This window comes from Lontra canadensis, unplaced genomic scaffold (assembly GCF_010015895.1).
Source record: "Lontra canadensis isolate GAN:19392208 unplaced genomic scaffold, GSC_riverotter_1.0 scaffold386, whole genome shotgun sequence".
In the NCBI taxonomy this organism is placed as follows: domain Eukaryota; kingdom Metazoa; phylum Chordata; class Mammalia; order Carnivora; family Mustelidae; genus Lontra; species Lontra canadensis.
Window position 1 is genome coordinate 74,760 of NW_022631380.1, and position 25,147 is coordinate 99,906.

The following is a 25,147-nucleotide window of genomic DNA, read 5'->3' on the forward strand; positions in this document are numbered from 1 at the left end:
TTTCCACAAACTGTTGCTTTAGCATGGATGTCTAGGAATGTGCCTGTAGGGGAAAAAAAAAAAAATACCAAGGGAAAGTTAAGCTCAATAGTGCCTAGCCGTGGAGCAGTGGTATAAAGGACCTTTCATTTTCTTCTTTGCACTTTTATTTCTCCAAATTTCCTCTAATGGGAACGCTATTTTGCTGGTAGAATTTCTGGAACTACATAACTAAATAGGTTAGAATGCTGTGTGTTCATTTGTAAGTATCTTGGATACACACACACACACACCCACGACCTGTCCACCTACTTTAGGTATCATAGAGCTTTTAGCACACTGGGAGCACTTCAAAAACAGCACGAATACACCCACAGACATTAATGGTCTGCCATCTGGTGACTCTCACATACGCCACAGGTATCAGAAGTATGCCGATTCACCATACTTCAGCCACACGAATCACTAAAGCCAAGAGATTTCTGCCCACTATGTGAGTTATTTAACCTAAAGCCTGACACTCCCAAGGACCAATCTCACAAAGAATATTTCACTGAGATCTGTAAAAAAAAAAATCCTTCTAGAATTATGTTAAGATATCAGCCTTTAAGATTTTCTAGTATTAAATAAGGCACCCCATGGTGATAAAGAAGTGGAATGGATATTTCCAAAGAAAATTGGGCAAATCCAATATGCAGGGTCACTGAAACAGACAACGGTCATTATTCCTCCCCCAAACCCCGCCCATGGACTATGGCCATGCAACAGTGATTAAGACAACAGGCTCTGGAAACCAGAGTGCCAGCATTCTGAGCCTAACTCTACGACCTTCCTAGTATGTTGCCTTGAGCAAATCTCCTAACCTCCATGCCTCAGTATCCTCAACTGTAAACAGAGACCGTGATGATACCCACCTTCATGATATTGTGAAATATACAGGAGTCAAAATTCATATACAGGACATTGTGAAGCACACACTACAGTACTAGGCAATGACAGGACACTGTACAGAAGTTAACCAGTATCTTTTCACCCTAGAGTGAGGTGCTGAAAAAGCCTCAACTTTCTCAAAACGTATACTTAGATGCAACCAAAGACTGGGCAAATGATGTTGGAAATCATTGGACAGTTTTGCTATATTCAAAAATACAAAGTTACTTTTTTCTTTCCCACTTCCTCTTATTTTCCCTCCTGACCTACATACAGAGATGAACACATCTGATACTGGAGTTCCGCAAAATTAACGTCATCCCAAGAGTAAGAGGTCTGGATGGGTTTTTTTTTCCTCCAGCTATATCATGCTCCTCCCTGCTCAAGCCCTCCCCTAGGACACCAAGGAAAATTGTTTACTCAAAAACCCAATGTGTTGACAACGACTTTTAAAATCAAAAGCAAGTTGACTCACTGTAAAAAAGTCTATAGTAAAGGAAAATTAAATAAATGTATATTTCACAAAAGGCTCTAATAACTAGATCTCCCGTCGTGCAACCCAGTCTCTAGGAGCCCACACTCTGATTATTTCCTCGAGTCACCTCTTGGGATAAAAAATCTTTTCTCAGCAGGGCCATCCACTTATGGATGAAGTGTCAGCACAAACTGAAATACATACTTCCATGAGAGCCAACTCCCCCCAACCCCCAGCCATGCGCACGCACGCGCGGACACACACACACAGTGGTAACTGCTATCTCCCTGGACCATGGTGTCACCTATATTTGCCCTCTGCAGACTGGGCTGCTCATCTCCTGGGGAGCTTGTCTTTTCCCAGTCATTCACACAAGCTTTCTGAGAATTCTACTTTCTATTATTAGGGAGCCCTAGAAAGCCCACCCCCCCGTCTGGGCAATGACTTTGGCTTCTACCCTAGCACAGTAACAGTAAGATGCCAGGCCAAAGTTTCCCCCATTGGGTAACATGCCAGAGGCATATCCAGAATTCTCTTGGCTCCTCATATAAAACTAACTTCTTTCAAGCTCAGCCTTTTCTCTGGGATACCAAGAAAGCCAACCACCTGGATATTCCAGCAAAATATGGCCTGAAAACTTCCCAAATTCTCAGATTTTCAACCCTTAAGTATTTATAACAAACTTCTGGTTTTCTCCAGATTCCCATTTCTTTCATAAGTCAGGGGAGTTGCCTTGTCAACTTTCACTGAATCATCTCCCTTTTAAAAAAAAAAAAAAAAAAGACTTTTAAGATTATATTTATTTACTTGAGAAAGAGGAGCATGAATGGGAGGCATGGAAGGGGCAGAGGAAGCAGAAGAAACAGACTCCCCAATGTGAGGCTCGATTCCAGGACCCTGGGATCATGACCTAAGCTGAAGGCAGGTGCTTAACTGACCAAGCCACCCAGGCGCCCCCAAAAAACATTCTTTCTAAGCACATGGTTTCATCACTTCAAGATGCAAGTGCTAAGGGCATATTATGCTCAATTGTTTGGCATCGGCTTCTCTATATCACACCCTCAGGACTTGCAACTCTAGTTCACAGGTCTTGGAGAAACTGTAAACTACCACAGTTCCCCACCTTCCCTATTACTGGGAATGGTAGAAACTACAAATGCCAACTCTGGATATGCAAAGGTCTGAGCGTCTACTGACAGAGTTTGCGGCTGAAACCTCACTCCCAGGGAGTTAAGAAAGTGCTTCCTGCCTGTCTGGCACTGAGAAGCCCTACTCTCTTTCCTCGAATATCGGGCAGTGTTCCTCAGGACACCCCAGGCACAGGCTCAAAGCCCACCAGAGTAGGCCAGGCCTAAGGATGTTTCTTTCTTTCTCTTTTCTGAGCTCGGGAAGGAGGTAGACAAGCATTTTGTGAGGGGAAGGCAAACTTCACTATAGGAAATGAACTTGAAGGTAGGTACTGACATTCATAGGAAAAACCACCCTTCCTTCTAACCTCCATCTTTATCTGTGCTGACCATCTCATGTGTGGTCACGTAGCTCACGGTGCTACATTCACACTAGGACAGATGGAGAAGGCTCTCTCAGATAGCCGAAGAAGTTCAGCAGGGACCAAACGTGTTTCTTTCGTTGCAGTGAGTTTATGTATTTTACCTAATTTACTCTTCATACCACCACTGAGGCACAGAGGTCACAACTTGACCTAGGTCATATAAGTAGGAAGTGAAGGATTCAAGACATGAAACCATGCAGTCACACAATCCAGAGCTCCCTCGTTTCACCACAGTGCCATTACATTATACCAGTCTCAGCTCAGTAGATCCGAAGAACCATGGCTAGTTGGGTATTCTGCAAAGTGGGAAGGTCACAAGCTAACACTGGTCAAAAGAAATCCCAGTTCTTCAGTCAAGATTGAGCCTTGAGGCTTGCCACAAATTGGCCTCAACCTCCCCTTCCAGCCGTCCCTACCACCTCTCTCCAGCATCCTGTTCTCTAGCCAAATTATAAGCCTCATACAATCAACACCCATCTGAGTACCGAAGCGGAAACTTTCCTCTAACCTACAGTCCTTTTAGCTGGACTCAGAATCAAATTGACAGGAGACAGATTAACAGGAGAAAATCAAATTTAATAGGTGTGTATACAGGGAATCTACACAGGCCTGAAAGTCTGAAGACAATGAGGCAACAGGAAGCTTATAGGAGCTAAGGAGAGGAGTAGGGCCCTGAGGATACAACGGGAGAAAGCTCATTAGCAAGAAGGTGAAAGGAGATGAGTTCCTTAGGTAAAGGGGAGTCTGTTAATTGCTCTCTCCCTGGTACAGGCTCTTCTTTCCAAAGTAAATTTAGGCAGCCAAAGGGGAGGTAGAAAGCTTTTCCTGCATCTACAGGGTTTGGGTTACTTTTAATTCAAAATAATCTATGCCAAAGTGTCCCATCTTAAGGTTAGTTGCCCTCGATCCCTACAGGAACCTCCTTCGCCTCAGAATGCTCTTTCCCCGAAACCCAAATCCTACCTAAACCACTCTAACAAGGTGAAACTTGAAACTTGAAACTTGCTCTGATCCTCTTAGTTGAATGTAAGATGTCCTTCCTCTGAAAGTACCCATAACAAGGCTGGGTTTTCATAACCTCTCCTACAGTGACCGAGACTTTCCACCCTGTAGCAGATATGTGACAGGGCATGTCATCCTTAGTAGAGATTTGCAAACTCCCAGCAGGGGATTAGCTCTGAGTAGCACAGTGTGCATGTAGCGTAAGACAGAACGCAAAGCACCCGTTTGATCAACTTCAAGGAGTTAGGACAACACCGTTTGCTTGCTTGTTTGCTTGTATTTTAAAGATGTCCCCTTGTTAACAACCGCTGCACTAGGTAATGAAAACAAACATAGCCACTACCGCTGATGAGGATCCCATCTTGCGGAGATTTGGGAGACTAAGGCAAAGTGCACAGCATCTCGATACTGTCCGATATGGGGTGCCTGGGTGGCTCAGTGGGTTCAAGCCTCTGCCTTTGGCTCAGGTCATGATCCCAGGGTCCTAGGATGGAGCCCTGCATCCGGCTCTCTGCTCAGCAGGGAGCCTCCTTCCCTTCCTGCCTCTCTGCCTACTTGTGATCTCTGTCTGTCAAATAAATAAATAAAATCTTAAAAAAAAATACTGTCCGACATAAAAATCTTTTTTTCTTTCTACCTCCTTGAGGATCTCAGTGTCATAAGACCAAAAAAGGTAGATTCTCAGTACTTCCTTAACATCCAAAAACATATGTGCTGTTCTTCTATGTCTGGAATTTACAGAGCAAGCAGAACCAAAGCGGCTGATGCTACGTTTCCCCCTGTTGCCCCCTTCCCAGCCGAGCCTCCAAGGCCTCTTCAGCAGCTTGGGAATGAACGAAACACGAGAAATCTGACAGCTGAAATTCAAGGATTCTCCTCTCTGATGAAGAGGAGAGTGGTCCCCAGGAAGCAGAAATGGGGAGATCATGTTTTTGCATTTGAAAAACATCACCATAAGACTTGGAGGCAAGCCAGAGGATGGTGCACATTATTTTGCCAGAGATGCCCTCTTTTGGCACAGTTTCAGAAATCACTGCAAGTGTGAAGGCAAACAAAGCACATAAATATAGACATCTTTCTGGTCCTCTGTGTCATCCCTCAGAAAAAATCACACGTTTCCATTTGCTTCTCATGGGGACTTAAGAAAACAGAATCCCTGGAAAAACAATTCTTGCTAGACCTCCCTCACTCCCGGTATCCCAGCCTTCAAATTTCCATTCTGAATTCTGGAACTAGCAGAGGTTCAACTATTTAAGTCAACTTGTCATTTAAGTTTAAAAGGGGACTAGTTAGTGTCTGTTTTTAAAATGATTACATAAATTGGGGCACCTGTCTGGCTCAGTTGGTAGAGTGTGGGACTCTTGATCTCAGGGTCCTGAGTTCAAGCTCCACATTGGGCCTAGAGTTTACTATAAACAAACCAACCAACTAACAGAAATTTAAATTATGAATCTAATGCTAGTAACCAGAAAACATGATTGCTTTACCCAAACAGTACATTTGTAACATTTTATTCATCATGAAATCAATACAATTTTCTGTGCATGTAAATCCACATGTACATGTGTATACAAAATAATTTGCATGGAAATTATAAATGAAAATAAGCCAAATGACTTATTCATAAAGTACAAATATCATCCTCACATATGTGCAGTTTCTAAAGTGGCACATGCTGTTAAAATGAATAAAACCACTGCTGAACTAAATACATGCTTACCAGATATAGTCCTACAAAGGTGATACATACTTAAAATAAAAAAGTCTTAAATATCTTAAATATGACATGGCTGATGCCAAAATGGGATATTTTTACCTTAGTGTCAAGTAATCTATCCCTACATACAATATGTAAATTCCCCAAATAGAAAATGATTCATGTTTCAATTACAATAAAACATGACGACAAATCAGACAGTAAAGAAACAGTTGATTGTTTACATTGTTCTCAAGGACAATTTTAGAATCTGTAGAGAAGGCTCATTTTCAAACAAGTTAATACTATCCTTGTTCACTTGTTATCGGAGATGTAACGCAAATAAAATATTAAATAGCATAAATTCACCTTGAAAATATTGAGGCATGGGAAAGAGGATACATATCTACAGTTAAGCACTAGGTAGATTCATAGCATTTACTATTCCTCTCCAAAAGAAGGAAAACATTTCCTCCTATGATTTCATACATGTCACAATTTAGAAGATTAATTAGGGATCAGATCAATCTTATATGCTTTCACAACATTTGGAAGTTTTCTTAAAATCTCCAAAACTGTAAATTCATTTATCATTTATTCAATATAATCTACTTTTGAGTTACTGGGAAAAAAAGATGCCAGTGATACACAAAAACACAGTGGAAAAATCACTTTGCACTTTCAACATCTGTGTATTGGACGCCATGTAAGCTGTTCTTTGATGAGTTATGTAAGACATGGTCTATTACTACACAAAACCCTCACAATTTAACAGGCTGTTCAATCATGACTTTAGTTCACTAAGAAAAAAATGAGGTGGGGGAAGAAGTAGGGAGAACGTGAGGTGGAGGCAAGGCAGTGAATGACCCAGAAATGGTCACCTACAGTACAAAGATACCAACACTTTCCCTACGCAGGCTGATAAAGGACTGCCCAGACTTTGGCCCCAGCCCTTATCAGCCGAGGCCCTAGGAACCCTGGCGATTCCACTCAAAGAGCCAGCAGATGGGGATGGGGGCAGGGAGACCTTGAACAAAGCAGACCCCTTGCTTTAGCCATCACTTTGCGATGATCTCTCTCCACCCTACAATGAGTTCTGTGAACTTCCTAATTTGTTCAGTAAGCTGGCTTTTCCTATGAAATTCACCCTTTCAATAATTTCTTCAAGATGCTTGGATTATTGGGTTATCTGGTGGAAACTGGAAGACTGGCTTTCTCCAGCCTTTCAAACTCACTGGCCAAGGGTTCCCAGGACAAAATCTAATAAGAGACATTTTTCATCTCAGTGCTATCAATTAAAAAACAAAAGAAAGTACATCAGAGAGGGTGCTTCCCTGGCCGCATACCCAGGAAGCATAATGGAGGGGGTGTCAACTACCCGCCACACACAACAGCAGCAAACAAATGGTCTCTGGCGAACAGCTCATCCATGTAATCTCCCCACCCCGCCCCGCCATAGTCTGCTTTCAGGCCCAGAAGGCTGCCAAGTGGCCACATACATGCCTCCCTGTAGCCAAGAGCTCTAGTAACTTCTATGAGCACCTGCTGCTGGTCAGCCTACAGCTGCCTTCCTGGGTCCTTGGCCAGTCCTGCAGCCCACCTCCAGTGCCTCGGGGGCCCCAGGCACAGCCTCGGGGCTGACACTAGCTGATACCCTGTAAGGTGACAAGAGCCACTGTCCTTCACTTCCACAACTGCTATCCTCTTCCAGGCTCTAGGCCTACTTTCTTGTTCTTGACCTTGAAGACCCTGAAGGCCTACCTCTCTTCCCTAGACTGAGACCACTGGGCCCACCAGACTCACAGGAGGGCTGGGCCGCCCCGGCTTTTTTGTCAATTTTGTTTGTATATCATGAAAGGTTTACTCTTTACAAAATGTAGGCTCCCTTCCCTCCTTCTCCCAGGGTGGCAGGTTAGGAGGGGGTAAAGCCGGCCTCAGGAGGCCCCCTTCTCAAAAGCACTCCATCATGCTTGGGCTCCTCAGCGGCACACAATTCCCATCTTCTTTCCCCCCTCTGTCCCTCCCACACTCGATCTGCATGCTGGGCACTTAGGTAAGACCATTCTGTGCAAACCATTTGCCCGGGTGCAGAGAGAGAATGTGATGTCAAGTTGCTCAAAAAGGCACAGACCGCTCGTAGACAAATAGGAAAGCAGGCAGACATCCCCCAAAGAACTCTCCCTGATCAAGCGACCCGGGGATGGCATCCTAGGAAAGTGGGAGCACTTTGAGAGGACACAGAATTCTGTTTTTGCTAAGATTAGCGAATTGTGGCAGCGGGACATTTACAGGAACATGTCATGCAGGGACACCTTGGCCTGGAAATCAGCTATTTATAAAACAGGTCTAGGTTTAGGACCAAGGATTAGGCAGTCCCAAACCTGCAGCTTTCTGGCAAGTTTCAAATTACTTTGCCTACAAAGGAGAAGCTCCAGAGAGGGCTCTGGGGAAGCGATCATTTGGTTAATAGTTATAAGCTGAGAAAACCTGTTTGCTATGAAAAATACCCATGGCTAAGAGATAGTTACAAGCATATGTTCCCCAGCCAGCCAACCTCACTCACCACCGTCTTAAATATCTTCAGTAATTGAATCAAAAGTGCTTTTGAAACACCAAATAGGACATTTTATTTGGAGACTTTTGAGTCTGTGGTAGGTCAAGACTTTAATGTCCTTGTAGCCCCTTGAAGTATTTGAATGCCTTGAATTGTTTCTTAGCAACTGTGAGAAATTCCACACTTTCACAGCTAGAGAGAATGCTCATTCAGATTTCAGAGGAAATTTCTCATGCAATAGAAATGATCCTAAGACCATCTAGATGGCTGGGGAGACCGACAGACAACATGGACTCCCAAGCTGTCTCACTGTCCTATTTCTGAGGCAGAGGAAAAACTGATTATTCTGCTTTTCTAGAAAACTACAGCCACCTAGGAGCACTTAGGAGGCTCAGTCGGTTAAGCATCAGCCTTTGACTCAGGTCATGATCTCAGGGTCCTGGGATCAAGCCCCACATCTGGTTCCTTGTTGAGCCTGCGGTTCCCTCTAGCTCTGTGCATGTTCTCTCGCTCTCTCTCAAACAAATAAACAAATAAATAATCTTAAAAAAAAAAAAAAAGTACAACTACCTAATGGCAAAGACCATGGTGGTGGTGGTAGTGGTGTTTTAATAGAGGCATGTCTTGTTACGGTGTCATCCTGCCTCTGGGAGATTCTCAGAGCACCTGAAGACGGTTTCAGGTTTATAAACACCCGCTGAGAGAGAGAGAAAAGAGCTCCCCCCCTCCCCCTCCCCCCTGGCTTCCCCACCAAGGGCTTTCTCCTCTACTCTATCTACAGGAACCTTCCTTTCCCCCATGAGCCCCTGTGGCTCCTACTACATCCCTGGCATGCCCAGGCTGCTGCTTTAAAAGACCCAGATCATGTCTGCCACGGAAGAAATCCTTCCCGAGAATGAAGGCCTCACAGTCATTCAGACACACATGCCTTAGGAGAGAAAAATGAGAAATGCACTTACTCTACGCCTCTCAGTAGAAAGACAACGACAAGGCTTCACCTCGGAACTGGTCTGCGTACCAACTGTGTGATCTGAGACTAGTTATTCTACATACATGAGCTGCCTTTTGTAAGAAAAGGATAATAATTCTCACCTTATGAAGATTAAACAAATTCCATTTTAAAGGGCTCTGCACATAGAGTACTCAATAAATATTTGCTTTTCTTTTCCTCTGTGATTTAATTTGCCCCAGTTACATGAATAGCTGACCACAAAATGCCAAGAGACACCTCAAGACCACACAAAATTATTTACTAAATGGAAGAATTTAGTAAAACTATTTATTTACTCCTTCACTGCAGCAGAGGGTATCTGAGGGCCTGAAAGTAGTTTCAATAATCTCCCGAAGTACCTATTTTATTGTCAGTGAATTGCTTTAAATCCAGATTGGCATAACCTTATCTCAACACCAAAAAGGAAAGAGATTTTGCTATAAACATGCACACAAACTACTAATCAAGTATTCTACTAGAATTTAACTTCCCCTGTCCATGCTTCTAGAAACCATATTCTGTGTACAAAAGTTGGAGACAAGTCATCTCTCTGAATGGCCGAGTGGTGAAGATGCCAGCACCAGCCTGCCTACGTCCAAATCCCAGCTCTGCCGCTTACCAGCTACAGGACCCAAAGTAAGTTACCGTATCACTTGTAAACTGGGGCTAATCCCACCTACTGCTTGGGTTGTTATGAGGAGTCAATGAATTAAGCTAGCCTCTCTAACTTACTGGTAGTAATCCTGACATGAAGAAAACCAATGTTCTGCAAGAAAACACGGAGATGGTCCTATTACTTGGAATGGAAAAAGCAACATATGAGGGTCTATCCAAGACCCTCAACTGGTTTTCTAAAATGTAACACGCAGTAAACCTCCAATACATAATTAACAAACCATGTTACGTGGAAAATGCTTAAATGCTGTTCAACGAAAATCAAATGATTAGTAGGGTTAAGTGCTGTTTCTAGGCAGTGACACGGCACATACCCCCTGCGGTGACACTGGGTATGTTTTCCAAGATGGCCACATCATACTACAAATGTGACTCAAGATATTTCCCCAACATATGTGTTTAAAATGACATATTGGGTTTGGAGGCATACATACACATTTTCCCCATCAACACATAAACTAAAAAATGTTGTATTGAAAAACTTCATTCTGTAAAGTTTGTATATTAAGAAACAAGAAACCAGGGTGTCTGGGTGGCTCAGTGGGTTAAAGCCTCTGCCTTTGGCTCAGGTCATGATCCCAGGGTCCTGGGATCGAGCCCCACATCGGGCTCTCTGCTCGGCAGGGAGCCTGCTTCTCTGCCTGCCTCTCTGCCTACTTGTGATCTCTCTCTCTCTGTCAAATAAATAAATTAAAAAAAAAAAAGAAAAGAAACAAGAAACCATATGGAAACATGTTCACCAAGGAGAGATTCTACAGGGTATGACTGTGTTGGTAAAATGAATTGTGTCCAGCAGAAGCGTGATTTAAAGAAGTCTCCTTCTTCTCCTCTCCCTCCTTTTTCCCCCTCCTACAAAATATACAATTTTTAACATTTTTCTACATATAAAGAGATAGCAATATTTTGAGATTTCACAATTTGTGTTCCCTAGAACATTGGTAATAAGTGTTGTCCAAAAGAGAAAGAACTTCTAGGTCAAATAAATTTGGAATATGCTTCTTGCTACAAATGTTTTAGGAATTCGTAACACATGCTAAGATATTACATGCTATAAGACATCCCATAGCCAACGTGGCTTATGCCAAAATATTACCACCACAAACCCTTCTTATTTTTTCTAAGTTTTTATTTATTTATTCATTTATTTAGAGAGAGAGAGAGCGCACATGCATGAGTGGGGGGAAGGGGAGGTGGGAGAGAGAGAATTCCAAACTGACTCCCCACTGAGCAGGGAGCCTGACTCGGGGCTCAATCCCACATCCCTGAGACCAGGACCTGAGCTGAAATCAAGAGCCAGATGCCCAACCGACTAAGCCACACAGGCGTCCCTACACAAACCTTTTCTAAATGGAACACCTAGTGTCTAGATTCCATACACAATTTCAGAAACAGAGAGCTAACACTTTGGCTTATTTATTGAAGAAATCTGCTTTACGCAGATTAACGAAGTATTAGTCTCTACTGAAATGTGTAAAAAGCTATTAGAACGGGCTTTTCGTTTTAAGAACACCTAACACGGACTCTGCTTTCAAGTTTCAAGCTGCAAAGTAAGCTGAAAAGGGATTAGTCTCTTTCTTTCGCCTGAAAAAATGGAAATGATACAATTTCAATCCATCATCTAGGGATGGGAAAGAGGGTGAAAATGTATTTCTCCAAAACGATCCTAAAATCTTGGGAATTCAGTGACCTGACAAATAAAGCATTACCATCAGTTGTATAGACAAGTAATTTGAATGTATGCAGTAGGTTCTCACAAAAACAGGAGCAGCCCGAAGTGGAAGATATGAAGTATTTTTAAAGAAAGAGAAACATTGTCTAATCTTAAAGTACTGTTTAAAAAATCTTTTTCCTTAAGAGAAACACACTCCACACCCTGAGTTCATAAGGTGTCCTGGCCACTTACCTTCCTCCTTGCTTTGAAGAAAGTGTGGCCAGAGGCCAAGAAAGTTTAGTAATACATTAGTAAAGCAAAAGTCTCTAAATAGGAAAAGAAATCCTACAGTGATGCTGTTTGATTATGTTAAGTCTAGATGTTCGGAGTTATTGGACAGCCAAATATTACTAACATACTGGGACTAGAAAAAACAAGTGGCTCCAACACTAGCAATTAATTTCAATAGCGCCTCTGGGAGGTTTTCCGTACGTATGATGTGATCTCAAAAATATTATGTACTCCAAAACACTACATCTGAGCCCAACAGCCCCTTGGAGAAAATACCATTGGATGTAAACAAACAAGGGCCTTTGGCAACTCTGGCAATATGGAAGAGAGAAAACACATTCTTTACAAGGAGTAGCTCATTTCTCAGCACTATATTCTTCTCAAATTCAAATTCATTTGTGTCTAAAATCAAGTTCAAATTTGGATCCTATTTTGGAAAATCAGTTTTTGAGAATCGAGCTTTGTTTTTATTCTTGTGTAAAGAAGAAAAGCCTATATAATAAATTGTCCCCCACGCAATAAAATCTAACCCTCCCAAAATATCAAATATCAGTCAATTCACAAATATAGTTGAATGCCTATCACATACAGACCACTGGATCCATCTAGTGCTTACTATAAGAAAAATTAAGTTCCCCCTTAAGGCATTCACAGTCTATGAATATAAAAAGATTCTCTAAAATAAACTTACCTAACAAGGCAAGGCAGAAGGATAAATACACAAAGAATGTGTATATACTAGTGAAGAATTATAAAAAGTCAAGCTCCAGGGGACAGAGATTTCTGTGTAAGAGTAGTAGGCAATAAGACCAAAAGGCAGGGAGGGCCAGGCACAGGCTGGGATGTTATCGGAGTGGTTTACTCTCAAAGATGGTCTTCTGCATGCAAGCCATTGCCCCACTAAGAGGTAACGCTTATTCCTCCATGCTCTTGGACCACAGCTGGCCTAGGATTAACCAGCCAATAGCATATGGCCATGTGGCACTGAGTGATTTCTGAGACTAGGCTCTAAGAAGCCCGGCAGGTTCCCCCTTCATGTCTTGGAAGGCTCACTCTGGGTAAACCGGCAAGAGTGTAGGAAGTCAGATTCGCTACTACTCCTGCCAGGAGAGGAAACCCACGCTAGTGATGCAGAGGAGAGGCTCACAAAGAAATGACCCACCAGCCCAGGTACCAAACCTGTATGTGAAGAAACCTCTGGTGACATCCACCCTCAGCCCACCCTGCTTAGTAAACTTCAAATGCCTATTAAATTTATTTTAAGCCACTAAATTTTGGGGTGGTAGATTATAGAGCAAAAGACAACTGAAACAACCACCTTGATTTTTAGGAGAGAGGTCACAAACCAGCGGTGCCCAGAGTCAGATCCAACCTACCAGCAGGATTTTTGGGGAGCTCAGTAATTTTTTTATTTCTAATTAAATTTTCTACCCAAACCCACATTTTTCTGAGGCCTGTACTTTCTAGTCATCCTCTTCATTCGATTATTATATAACCGGCCAACCCTCTATTCTTTTTTTTCTTTTTTTAAGATTTTATTTATGTATTTATTTATTGGGCAGGGGAGAGCGGGGTGGGGGGGCAAGTAGACTCTGAGTTGAGGGTATTTCCCAATGCGGGGCTGGATCCTACAACCCTGAGATTATGGCCTGAGCCAAAATCAAGAGTCAGATGCTTAACCAACTGTATCACCCAGGGCTCTCCCCCCATTAATTCTTAAGTATATAACTCTCATCTTAAAAATCCAGAGCAAAGCATTAAGACACTTATATGATCACCTAAACACGTCCATGGTGGTAACACTGTGTGATTAAACTATAACACAGAATGACTCAAACTGTTATAACTCAAAAGAATTTTAGTCTGCAAATATTAAAATATACATATATACTCATTTTCAATAAATTTTAACAGTTAACAGTGGTTGTTTTAAAAAAATAGAACACTATATAAATTTACTTCTACCTTGACCCAAATAACTTCTATCAGATGGTGGATTGCATCCTTGACCATATTATTTGGATCAGAGAGAAATAACAGACACACACTTAGTAACTCTAGTAGAAACATTAATTATAGACTAAGTTGATCGAGTTACATGTTTCTAGACCACCTATAAATAGCCCAAGTTCCTTTCAACTTTCAGTTGCCAATTTACCTTTTCTTACTCAAACCAAATCTCAATTATTCAACGACAAATTATTTTAAAGTTTTATACTTCACACCAGAACTTCCTAAATAGGATACTGAAAACAATTATTTTAGAATCCATTTGAATTATATCAGAAATTCCCTCAGAGCAGGAATTCTTTTTTTTTTTAAGATTTTATTTATTTGACAGAGAGAGATCACAAGTAGGCAGAGAGAGGGGGAAGCAGTCTCCCTGCTGAGCAGAGAGCCCGATGCAGGACTCGATCCCAGAACCCTGATATCATGACCTGAGCCGAAGGCAGAGGCCCAACCCACTGAGCCACCAGAGAAGGAATTCTTACATTTATTTTATTCCAGGCTTATCATTTACACCCAAAAAAAGACCTTCACAGCTTAGCTAAAATATCTATTAAAATGTTTAAAATAATTCAAAATTTAACATATTAACATACTAACATATAACATATTAACATATCCTAATACCTTTCTAAGTTACCTGAATCTTTCTAGGTAAGATTTCAATTTTATGCTTATCAGTATCATTCCTATGATTTTCCTCAGATGATACCTGATAGACAGTAGCATGCAGAGATAGGCCAAATCCCTACAGCCCAACCACCCAAACCAAAACATACATGTTAATAAGAATCCAATATCCTCCCACGTAATTCCAGTTTCATAGCAGCATGACATTAACCCATTTCCCACTTAATCATATTTTCTTCTCACCTGATTCAACTAGGATCACAAGAACATATATCAATTTCCACCTTCCTAACTCTTCCAAAATAAATGACAAATGGAAACAAGAGCATAATCCCTAACAGAAGACAGGCACATGCATAGGAGATGTGGAAAGTTTTTTTTTGCAGGGATGTGTGAAGCTCCTGTGGGCCTTGCAAGGCACACTGTACTAGACTAAGACACATCTACAGGCAGAAAATAAATAAATAAATAAAATTTAAAAAGGCAAGTCTCACTTCTCAATTCATAAAGGTCCTGAGAGGCACCAAAGAAAATATTGCGCAATAACCGCCAACTTAGTTGAAGATCTTATTTGAGTTTGAAAAATGTATTTGGGAACCTGTTGTTGGAAGCTCAGAACACATTTTCCCCATGGCAACAATGCTACAAATAAATAGTCCGTTGAGTTGTGTGGCTAGTGAAAAGAAATCTACTAAACTATGAATGCCACAATTGGAGAATTTGCAGCCTGTGGAATTTAAACATCATTTATGCTATCGTTTCCCCATGGAAAACAGCTTCTGCCTTTCTAACGGGTATCCGTCTCTCCCCTCCCACCAGTTCACCCTCCCATTTCTTCCTTTAATATCTCTACTTCCACCAAAAAGTCCCCAGTCTCTTAGAGGTGGAACCAAAACCATCTGCTCTTGTAAGCCTTGGGTAAGCAGGAGCTGTCAAGTTTTTAGCAATTTGAAATGCAGGTTCAGGGAGGGATTGGAGAACTGCTGAAGAAGACAGTTTCTGGCCTAGGGCCCAAGGCCCAGTAGGCATTTAAAGTAAATTTATTATGTATGACACAGATGAAGAGAAGAACCAGCAGAACAGTTTTCAAATTTGTGTGCTAAATGGGAAAGGGGATGGGGCTCTGAACTCAGGGGGAATTGAGGCGGGAGGAACACATTCCCCACCCCCAGATCTGTGCTATGGATATCATACCCTCAAGAGATCTGCTCCATAGAACATCACTTCCTTTTTTTTTTTTTAAAGATTTATTTATTTATTTGGGGGTGCCTAGTGGCTTGGTCATTAAGCATCTGCCTTCGGCTCAGTTATGATCCCAGGATCCTAGGATCAAGCCCCTCGTCAAGATCCCTGCTCAGTGGGAAGCCTGTTTCTACTTCTCCCCCTGCTTGTGTTCTCTCTCTCTCACTGTGTCTCTCTCTGTCAAATAAATAACTAAAATCTTTTAAAAATATAGGCATTTGTTTGAGAAAGAGAGAGAAAGCAAGCACATGGTGGAGAGGGACAGAGGGAGATGGAGAGAGAAACTCAGACTCCGTGCTAAGCGTGGAGGCTGATGTGGGGCTAGATCTCAGGACTCTGAGATCATGACTGGAGCGGACACCAAGAGTCAGAGGCTTAACCGACTGTGCCACCCAGGTGCCCCCATCTGTTATGAAATCATCAGTTGTTCATAAAGCACATACACATAACGTTAAGGGGGGAAAAAAGTAAAAAGTATTCTTTCCTCAAATACTTTGCTTTAGTTAACAGTAACATATCAATATATTTACCTGTAAGTATTCAAATAATGTGAAGTCAATTTGCTCTTTGAGGAACATAAGCAAACAAGTCTTCCTTCCTCTATATGAGATGATTTCACATATTAAGAATAATAAATGATTTAGAAATGTACATCTGCCCAAACTATAAAAAACTACTCAAAACAGTCACCTGAGCCAAAAAAGGGGTCAATACCTTTAAACCCTTAAGATATTTTTTGTATTCTTAGGAGTCATTAAAATAATTATAATCTGAGATATTTTCATAACTCATTCCACAATTATTTTTAATATTTTCCATAATTATTTTTAAAATCAAGAAGTTACACTGTCTACCAAAGCAAACATACTTTCCCCAAGTCATTTACAAATCAATCTCAAAAATGCTTTCTAAGAGCATTTCCAAATTAATTCACCAACAGATAATCTGACTGTCCTACATCATCATAGAAAAATTGTTGTGCATTTAGTCAAGCACTCTTCTAAGTACATTACATATATTAACTCATCCAAACCTCCTAACTCTTGAGTTAGGTATTTTTTTCTCCTGTTTGCAGAAGGAAAAGAAAAAACTGAGGTCCTGTGACATTTAACAACTTGTCCAAGGTCTCCCAGCTTTTAAATAACAGAGCCAGGATTCCAAGCCAGACCATGTAGCTCCAAAGTCTGTGTGTATAATCACTACACCTTATTTGCTCTCACACTAATTCATTCATTAAAACTTTTATTACCTGCCTGAGGCACTTTGCTAAGGCCTAGGCATAAAGAGACCAAAAAAGAAAGAAAGAAAAAAAAAAAAAAAGGCAAGGTCTCCAACTTCAAAGAACTTACATTTTAGTACACAGCAGAAGTAAAAAGCAAATTAAGTCAAAAAGTTCAGTATGACAATTCTAATTAAGTGAAATGTCTAGGGAAATTCTAAGATATTGTTTTAAGAAGGATTAAAGTAATATTCCTCATCTATTTTTTTAAACTTTCAAAAGCCTCATAGTTGATCTTTATAATTAACCCTGTGAAGAAGACAGAACATTATTACACCCATTTCACAGAGGAGGAGACAGTGAAAGGTAGGATGCCCTCAACAGCTTAGTAAAGATGCCGCATCCCTTCTGAGGATCTGCCCTCCCCACAGAACCTGCTTCACTAAAAAGACCCTCAGGGGGTCAAACCATAAGAATCATAGGCTTCCTGAGGCAGCTCAAGAAAATTAACCCCGCAATTCGAGTCCCCTTTCAAAACTTTGAAACTAGGAAATAGAGAGATGATCAGTTTGCCATGAGATACAAGTTGATAGAGGGCAACAAGGCTGGGCATCCATTAAAATCTGAGCTCAAGTTTAAAATGATGAGATTATAAAGCCAGCAGACAGAAAAGAACAAGAGAATGCCCAGAGAGAGAGAGCAGACATACCACATGACCCCTCAGTGAGAGAAAAAGACAGGCAAAGCCTCCTCTCCCCAGGACCCAGCTGCCTGTAATAAACCTCATTTCCCGAAGGACACTGAAAGGTTCTCTGCCAACCACCAAACAGCATGAGCAAAGGAGATGACGTCTCGCATTCTCTCTCAGCACCGAAATTCAGATACTTCGTGCACTTGAGTTTGGAAGAGATTCCAGATGTAGTAACTGGCCACACCGGTCTCCATGGTTTCTGTTTACTTCTTGCAAAAAGCGGGACAAACTTGGCAGGCTCACAGCAACAAACATAGCAGTCAAAAGAATGTGTCTTCCAGATTATCCAGACATCTTCCCTTCTGCTCCATCTACCCTAATTCATTCCCAACACCTTTATCCGTCCCCACTCTCTGCAAGTAAGGAGATTCATGCTTTATCTCCTATTGAAAGAGCAAAGAAGTCAAGAAATACCAATACCCACTAAAACCTTACAGCAACTTCTTCTCAAGAGTATTTGTTTGAAAGGAAGCATCTAGATCAGAAGTCATCTAGAGGAGAGAGTTCAGGAGAGAATTGCATCACACCTAATCTAGTGCCTCCATGTCCCCAAACCAAGCATGGCGAAGGTGCTGTTGATCTCCCCTCACCCCACCCCTGCCCCACCACCCTCACAGCCTGGAGGCCTCAAGTTTCTGCTGTTCCAAGCTTTCTCCCAGGGATACCACTAGGGTGACAAGCAGAAAGGTTTCTCAGGACGCTTGGGCAGAGCTGGATCAAAGAAAGGCAGGAGAGAAACATGAGAGAAGGCAGCAAAAGGAAGTAAGACATCACGAATCCATGACCACAGAGCACAGAGAGCCCCCCACTTTCGACAATGCAGGCTCAGCCTCTAAGATGCGGGTCTTTTTTCTCATGTGTGACTGCTACTCATGTGTGCAGATGACAAGGAATTTAAAGAGGAAAAAAAAATTCATTTTGGAGGTCCAATTGCTAAAACAACTAAAGCCTAATGGGCATGCAATCTGGTAGCAATTAAGTCCATCATTAATCACATCAATTTTTGTGAGGTCGTTTTGGGGCAATACTCCTGAAAGCAAGACAAATACCAAGAACTTAAAACATAAAAAGAATGTAAGTCTTTATTTTTTTAAAGATTTTATTTTATTTGAGAAAGAGAGAGCAAGGGAAGAGCAGGAGAGGGACAAGCAGACTCCCCGCTGAGTGCAGAGCCTGACACGACGTAAGGGGCTGAATGCCAGGACCCTCTGATATCATGACCTGAGCTGTATTCAAGAGTTAGTCGCTTAACCAACTGAGCCACCCAGGGGCCCCAAGAACATAAAACTTTCAATAAGCACAAGTCCCACTCAGAAAAGAGAGACAAGAGTAGACGGTGCAGGTAGACAGTGAAATAAGTGTCTCATGGAAAACAAAAGGTTTTTGGCAGGGCTTGGGTTTTTTGTTTGGTTTTGTTTGTCTTGGTTTTTATTTTGCAAGTGGTTAGGGGAGAGGTTCTTGAGATTTATAAATTCTCATATTTGAAGGACATAAACCTAATATAAGTTCCACGAAGATCACTTTGGACAGGTCCACAGAAATCACAAACTTCACAAATGAGGGCAATTAAAAGGCAACTATCAGGGGCGCCTGGGTGGTTCAGTGGGTTAAAGCCTCTGCCTTCGGTTCAGGTCATGATCCCAGGGTCCTGGGATTAAGCCCCGCCTCCGGCTCTCTGCTTAGCAGGGAGCCTGCTTCCTCCTCTCTCTCTCTCTCTCTCTCTCTCTGCCTACTTGTGATCTGTCTGTCAAACAAATAAATAAAAAAAAAAAAAAAAACTTTAAAAGGCAACTATCACATAACTTTAAATAAAGGTGAGACCAGCCCTTTGGAGTATGAGGTATGTCTTCTAACAATTCAAGAGAAAATTATAGATAAGGCTTCTAAACTACACAGTAAAGAAGTTTTCAGAAAGTACTCTCATGTCATGAAATGGATGACTAGATTGATCTAGAAGCAGTTATCCATATGGTCAGGTAGAAAATGCATTTGGGGGCACCTAGGTGGCTCAGTCAGTTAAGCCTTTGGCTAAGGTCAGGGTCCTAGGGTCCTGGGATTGAGTCCCCCATCAGGCTCCCTGCTCAGCCAGGAGCACTCTTCTCCCTCTGCCTCTGCGGCTCCCCCTACTTGTGCTCTCTCACTCTCTCTCAGTCAAATAAATAATTTTTTAAAAAATGCAATTGGAATGCCCTAAAAGCTAAAGTGAGAAAAATAATAAGAAATGTTATTTCACTTACTACATAACTGCACTATCAAAATTCTTGACCATCCTTTTCTTCACCAAAAAATACACATAATTTCAGATAGTTCACAAACATAGAGGAGAAAACCTTTATTTATGATACAGTACATAATTTTTTTGAGTGCCGTGTACTCACATAAAAACTCGGAATGCATCAAGAAAGACAACCATGTTCTTCCTTTAACACTTGTTTGAGGAAAAAAATAAATACATTTCCAAGTTGTAAGTCCAAAACTGAGCTTCATATCTTACCAGCCCATCCTCTTTCCACTATAGAAGCCTTCCCCATCTAAATAAAATGGAGTTGCATGGGCCAAACTTCGCTACAATTTTTATTCCCATTGGCTCATGTACCAAAACCATCAGGAAATCCCAAAAGCTCTACCTTCAGAATATTTCACCACCCACCAGACCTACTACCCAAACTGAAACCTTGGTCAAGTCTACCATCACCTTACCCTCCTGAGTCATGTGCCTACTTCTATAGTCTACAATCTACACAACAGCCAGAGACACTCTTCAAAACCAAAACATGCTCTCTCCCTCCCGCGATCACTAGCCTCCCCGATCGCTGGCTTCCCATCTCACTTTTTGCAAAAATTAAATTCCGCAAGTGGTCTACAAAACCATCAGATAAATCTACCTGCCCCACCGAGTTTTCTCCTACTCACAGCGAATGATCCCCAACCATTCCAGCTAAGCAAAGCTCTTTGCTCCTCTGGGGGCTTGCTCTAGGGCTTACTCCAGGCTCATCGCTTCTATACCTCCTCCATGGCTCTACCTTAAAAGATCTTCCCCCAACTCTTGTCCCCAGATATCTGGCAAGGCTCACCTGCTGCTAAGGCCTTCACTTTCTTACTCTATGCCCCACTCCACCACCACAAAGAGATGTTTGTCTGGTTTTTTCCCCCATTACAGCCCCAGCTCTTGGACAACTGCCTGACACACAGTAAGAACTTAGTAATTATATGTGGAAAGACTGAGTGACCAAATACTTACGTTATGACATAATTTTATAGAACCATGAAATGGGTAGAATTTGAAAAAGTCTAGAATTAAAGCATGTGAAGATGGCTACCCTCTTCCACTGGGCACACTGGGCAGTAGTTCTTAGAGGAGGAGGAAGGAAGTTTGGGACAGCAAGGAGTCCAGCTGCCTAAAGAAGACCCGCCCACATTCCATGTTGTCATAAAAGTCAGTGTTTACAGACCTCTGTGGGGCCCATCAATGCCCCAAGGCAGGTTCACTCAAAGCCGCTGTCACTAGTTCCAATTCTCAATATTGCTACACATCAAAAGGACATTTCCAAGGTCTTTCAAACATCAGAGGCCTGAACTTCTACATTATGGTTAATGTAATTAACATAATTTCAGTTATGCCAATTTCAGTTAAGCACATAAATCATGCCCATGTTTCAGAACCCATTACAAAACGATACTCGCGAAAATGCTCCTGAAATGAGGAAGAATGCTTCATATGCCACAAAGCTCCATCGTTACTTTACTTAATGTTAAAGAGAGTAGCACCTAGCTATAAAGCAGACACTGCTCTGTGGGGTTTACAGGGAACGACCCACGTGGTCCTCCAATGAAGCGAGTACTATTAATTTCAGTTTACAGGTAGAGAGTTAAAGAACCCCTCTGGGGCCATACTGCTAAATGAGCTAGAGAGCTGGGATATGAACCCAGGCAGGTTGGCCCCCAGCCCGGGGTTTCAGAGCCTATTCACCATGACACACTGCCCCTTGGTTCTGCCCAATTCCAATGGTCTGCAAATGGGGTCAATAAAACAAGACCTTACATGATGAATGCCATACCTTTGTCCACGGAAGACATAAAATACCTGGAATGTCAACTGGAGTTAAGAGTTTCAATAAGAAAATATCATCTGACATTAATAGTTATCAAATATTGATGAAAACCTGAGATAAAGCAAGTAAGTTTTTCTCAAAAAGTCAGGGCAGGGCTGCCTGGGTGGCTCAGTGGGTTAAGCCTCTACCTTCAGCTCAGGTCATGATCTCAGGGTCCTGGAATAAGTCCCACATCAGGCTCTCTGCTCAGCAGGGAGCCTGCTCTCTCCAAGCTCACCCCCCCACCTACTTGTGATATCTGTCAAATAAATAAATAAAATCTTTAAAAAAAAAAAAAAAAAAGGTCAAAAGAGGGTGTGCCTGGGTGGTTCAGTAGATTAAGCAGCTGTTTTCAGCTCAGGTCATGATCCCATGGTCGGTCCTGGGATCCAGCAGCACGTCAGGCTCCCTGCTGGGTGGGGAGCCTGCTTCTCCCTCTCCTTCTCTCTCCCGGCTTGTGCTCTTACTCTCTCTGTCAAATAAATAAATAAAATCTTTAAAAAAAAAAAAATCAAAGGAGGGGCCCCTCAGCAGGGAGCCTGCTTTCCCCTCTTTCTCTGCCTACCTGTGATCTCTCTCTCTCTCTCTCTCTCTCTCTGTCAAATAAATATTTTTTTTAAAAAAGTCAAAGGAGAATAATAAAAGTAGACAAAATGCAGTTTTAAAAACTGCTTTGCTAAAGCAAACAGTAAGAAACCTGCTTGAAAATTAACAAATAAATACTCATAAATACAGCTAGTCATAAAAAGTGGCTTCCTTTGGAAATATCTGTGTGTAAGTCAGTCAGAACAACTAATGTTAGCATATTTCTTCAAATCCTAATGTTTTAAGGAAGAAATAGAACAAAAAACTGAAAACAGGATTCTGTAAATATTTGAGAGACTCTAACCAGGAGGAGGTGGAATTCCTTAATCAGTCATCCAGTGAATGTATCCTGATAAAGAGGGATAATGGAACGGAATGGAATGGAAGGAATTTTAGACTAAGAGATTACTTACAAAAATACTAATTCCCTACTACCCCAGCTTCTCCAAAGACCAAAATAAAAGTAAAAAAGACTTGATTAGGCAAAGCTAAAAATCAAACACATTCTATAAATATCCTAAATCATATACATAGCCCTTTATACTTTTCAAGTGACATGTATGAGTTCATCTTATTGAACAAAACATTCGATTAAATAGTTCAAAGTGCCTGTTATTTGGAAAAGACATAATCTTGCAACAAGCCAAATTAGACTCCCAAGCTCCCTTCACCAACTGTTGAATGGGTGGGAGAGAACAGAGTCTACCTTGGCCTCTTTTTGAGTTTTGTTTGCTTTGGTTTGGTTTGCATTTGAAGAGCTTTTTAAAATAGGCATCAACCATCAACCCTGCCCCTCAGAGCAGCTTCCCAGTGCTTAAAGCACCAGGTGACCAATCTGATCAGAGTGAAACCCCTGTGGGCCTGGGTCCCCTTTTTCAGGGGTCACTCCTGACCCCATCCCATCCTTGAATTGCTCCCTGCCTCCATCCAACCCCCTCCTCCTCCACTAGTAGTATCTCAACCTTTCCAGGCCCAAAATAACACTGAGCTAAATTATTCCATACCTAATGATAAATTCCATTAAAGACTGTCCCTTCCCCCTCCTTCCTGCCTTTCCTCCCAGCCCTCAAACCAGGCCTCCCATCTTCTTCAGCCAATATAAAGAACTGGCTGGCTGGCTCAGTAGTGTTTGTGACTCTTGATTTCAGGGTTGTGAATTCAAGCTCCACACTGGGCATGGAGACTACTAAAGAAGAAAAAGAAGAAAAAGAAAAAAAAGTCACCACAAATCTAATTCAGTGGTGAAGGTTTGGGGCCAGTATGGACAAGCAATATGGCAGTCCACAGGGGAAGAAGGTGGGAACTGACCTGGTGCTGTGGCCCCAGGGGGAGCACTCACAGCACCTTCAATGCTACCCCGCTGCCTTAGCACCTCCAGATTCTGCTTCAGCATAGTCTGAGAGTACTCTGTACTGTCTTTGTCCTCTCAACCCACTCAACTACAGACCACAACAACAGACTGCAAAACTCCAAATATAGAATAAAGCCTCCAGAACTGAATATGCAGTCCCCTGGCAAAGGCTTAGAACCATGGGCCTTGCAACGCCCTAATAATTCCTGGGGCTTGAGGACTCAAGGGGAAAATGAGAGGTTTGGACTCTATGTCCCGAAGTTTCTTCCTACTCTCAAAACCAAGATCCAAAATTTGGCTCAAATACCCAGGCCACTCCAGAGTAAAGTCAATGCAGAATGAACTAGGTTTGTACTATTCTGGCAATTATGACTCTGATGTGGACTCCCGGTTAGAGAAGACACAAGGCTGGTGTTACAGGCTGCTTACTGCTAAAAGATCACTAATACTCTGGTGAACCACAGAAAAAAATGAAAGTACTCAATGATCTCACACAAAACACTAAAAGTGACAGAAAATAAAATGGGAACACATCTAACGCACAAGTAGCAATTCCCTTTTATCTCCAAAAATGAATTCAGTCAATGGAATACATACTGTGGCAGCTATGTGAGGAAAAATTCTGGCCAGCCGGAGAATCTAATAGAGTACTACAGCCATTCCTTTGATTTTTATTCCCCTCCCCCACTTCTGAGGGTTTTTAAACAAATGAAAGAAGGCATTATTTCAGCTGGAGGCATAAGCATAAGTCATATAAGAACAAAGAAGGTTTTATTATCACACTTAACATCAAGGAGGAAATATGCTTACCGACAACTAACTGAGGTTATGCTCCATTATTAGGTTAAGCATTCACTTTTTGCAAGCTTCTAAGCCAATATTTACTATTTATATCTAAGTCTGGAGGTAAAAATGTTCAGCTAGGAAGAAGGTCATTAAGAAGAAAAAAAAAAGCCCTTGAAAAATCAGAACAAAGTACACAGAGAGAAAGGTACTCTTTTTTGCTTCAGTGGTCTATAGAACACCTGCCCTTCTGCGTCTAAAGTGAGTCAACATTAACCACATTTCACTCTGGCCCCAGCGAACTACCTCCTGATTGAAACAAACAAACAAACAAACAAAACAAAAAACCCTCCTTTTTGAAAGCTCTGCCCCATGCTCACACATACACCAAAGAATGTGAAACACACTGCCACAGGCCAGTGTCTTGGGCTTTATGCCTAAGAAGTTTGCTTTCAGCGAGAAGGGGGGGGGGGGGACCCGCACTCTAAGAACAGACTCTACAATGAACAGCCTCGTTACTTGTTGGCACACTTCCCCAACTAGCAATTCCAACGGCTGTGCCTTGAGCCCATTCAAGAATTCCATGTCATACAAGTGTTTCAAACACAGTCCTTTGATCTTTCAACATCTGCAAATGCACCTGCTAAGCAGCAAGCCTGAGAGCCATAGCCCCGGTTCCTTCCCATCCATCT

The 25,147-nt window shown here is 41.9% G+C and overlaps 1 protein-coding gene across 1 annotated transcript in view; it reads right to left on the reverse strand.

Annotated features, from left to right (window-relative positions):
- The window catches only part of LOC116862922 (rho GTPase-activating protein 18-like), a gene marked incomplete at its 3' end in the record, with an annotated part of 98,085 nt that overhangs the window by 72,519 nt on the left and 419 nt on the right, over positions 1–25,147 (reverse strand). The window lies entirely within an intron of this gene.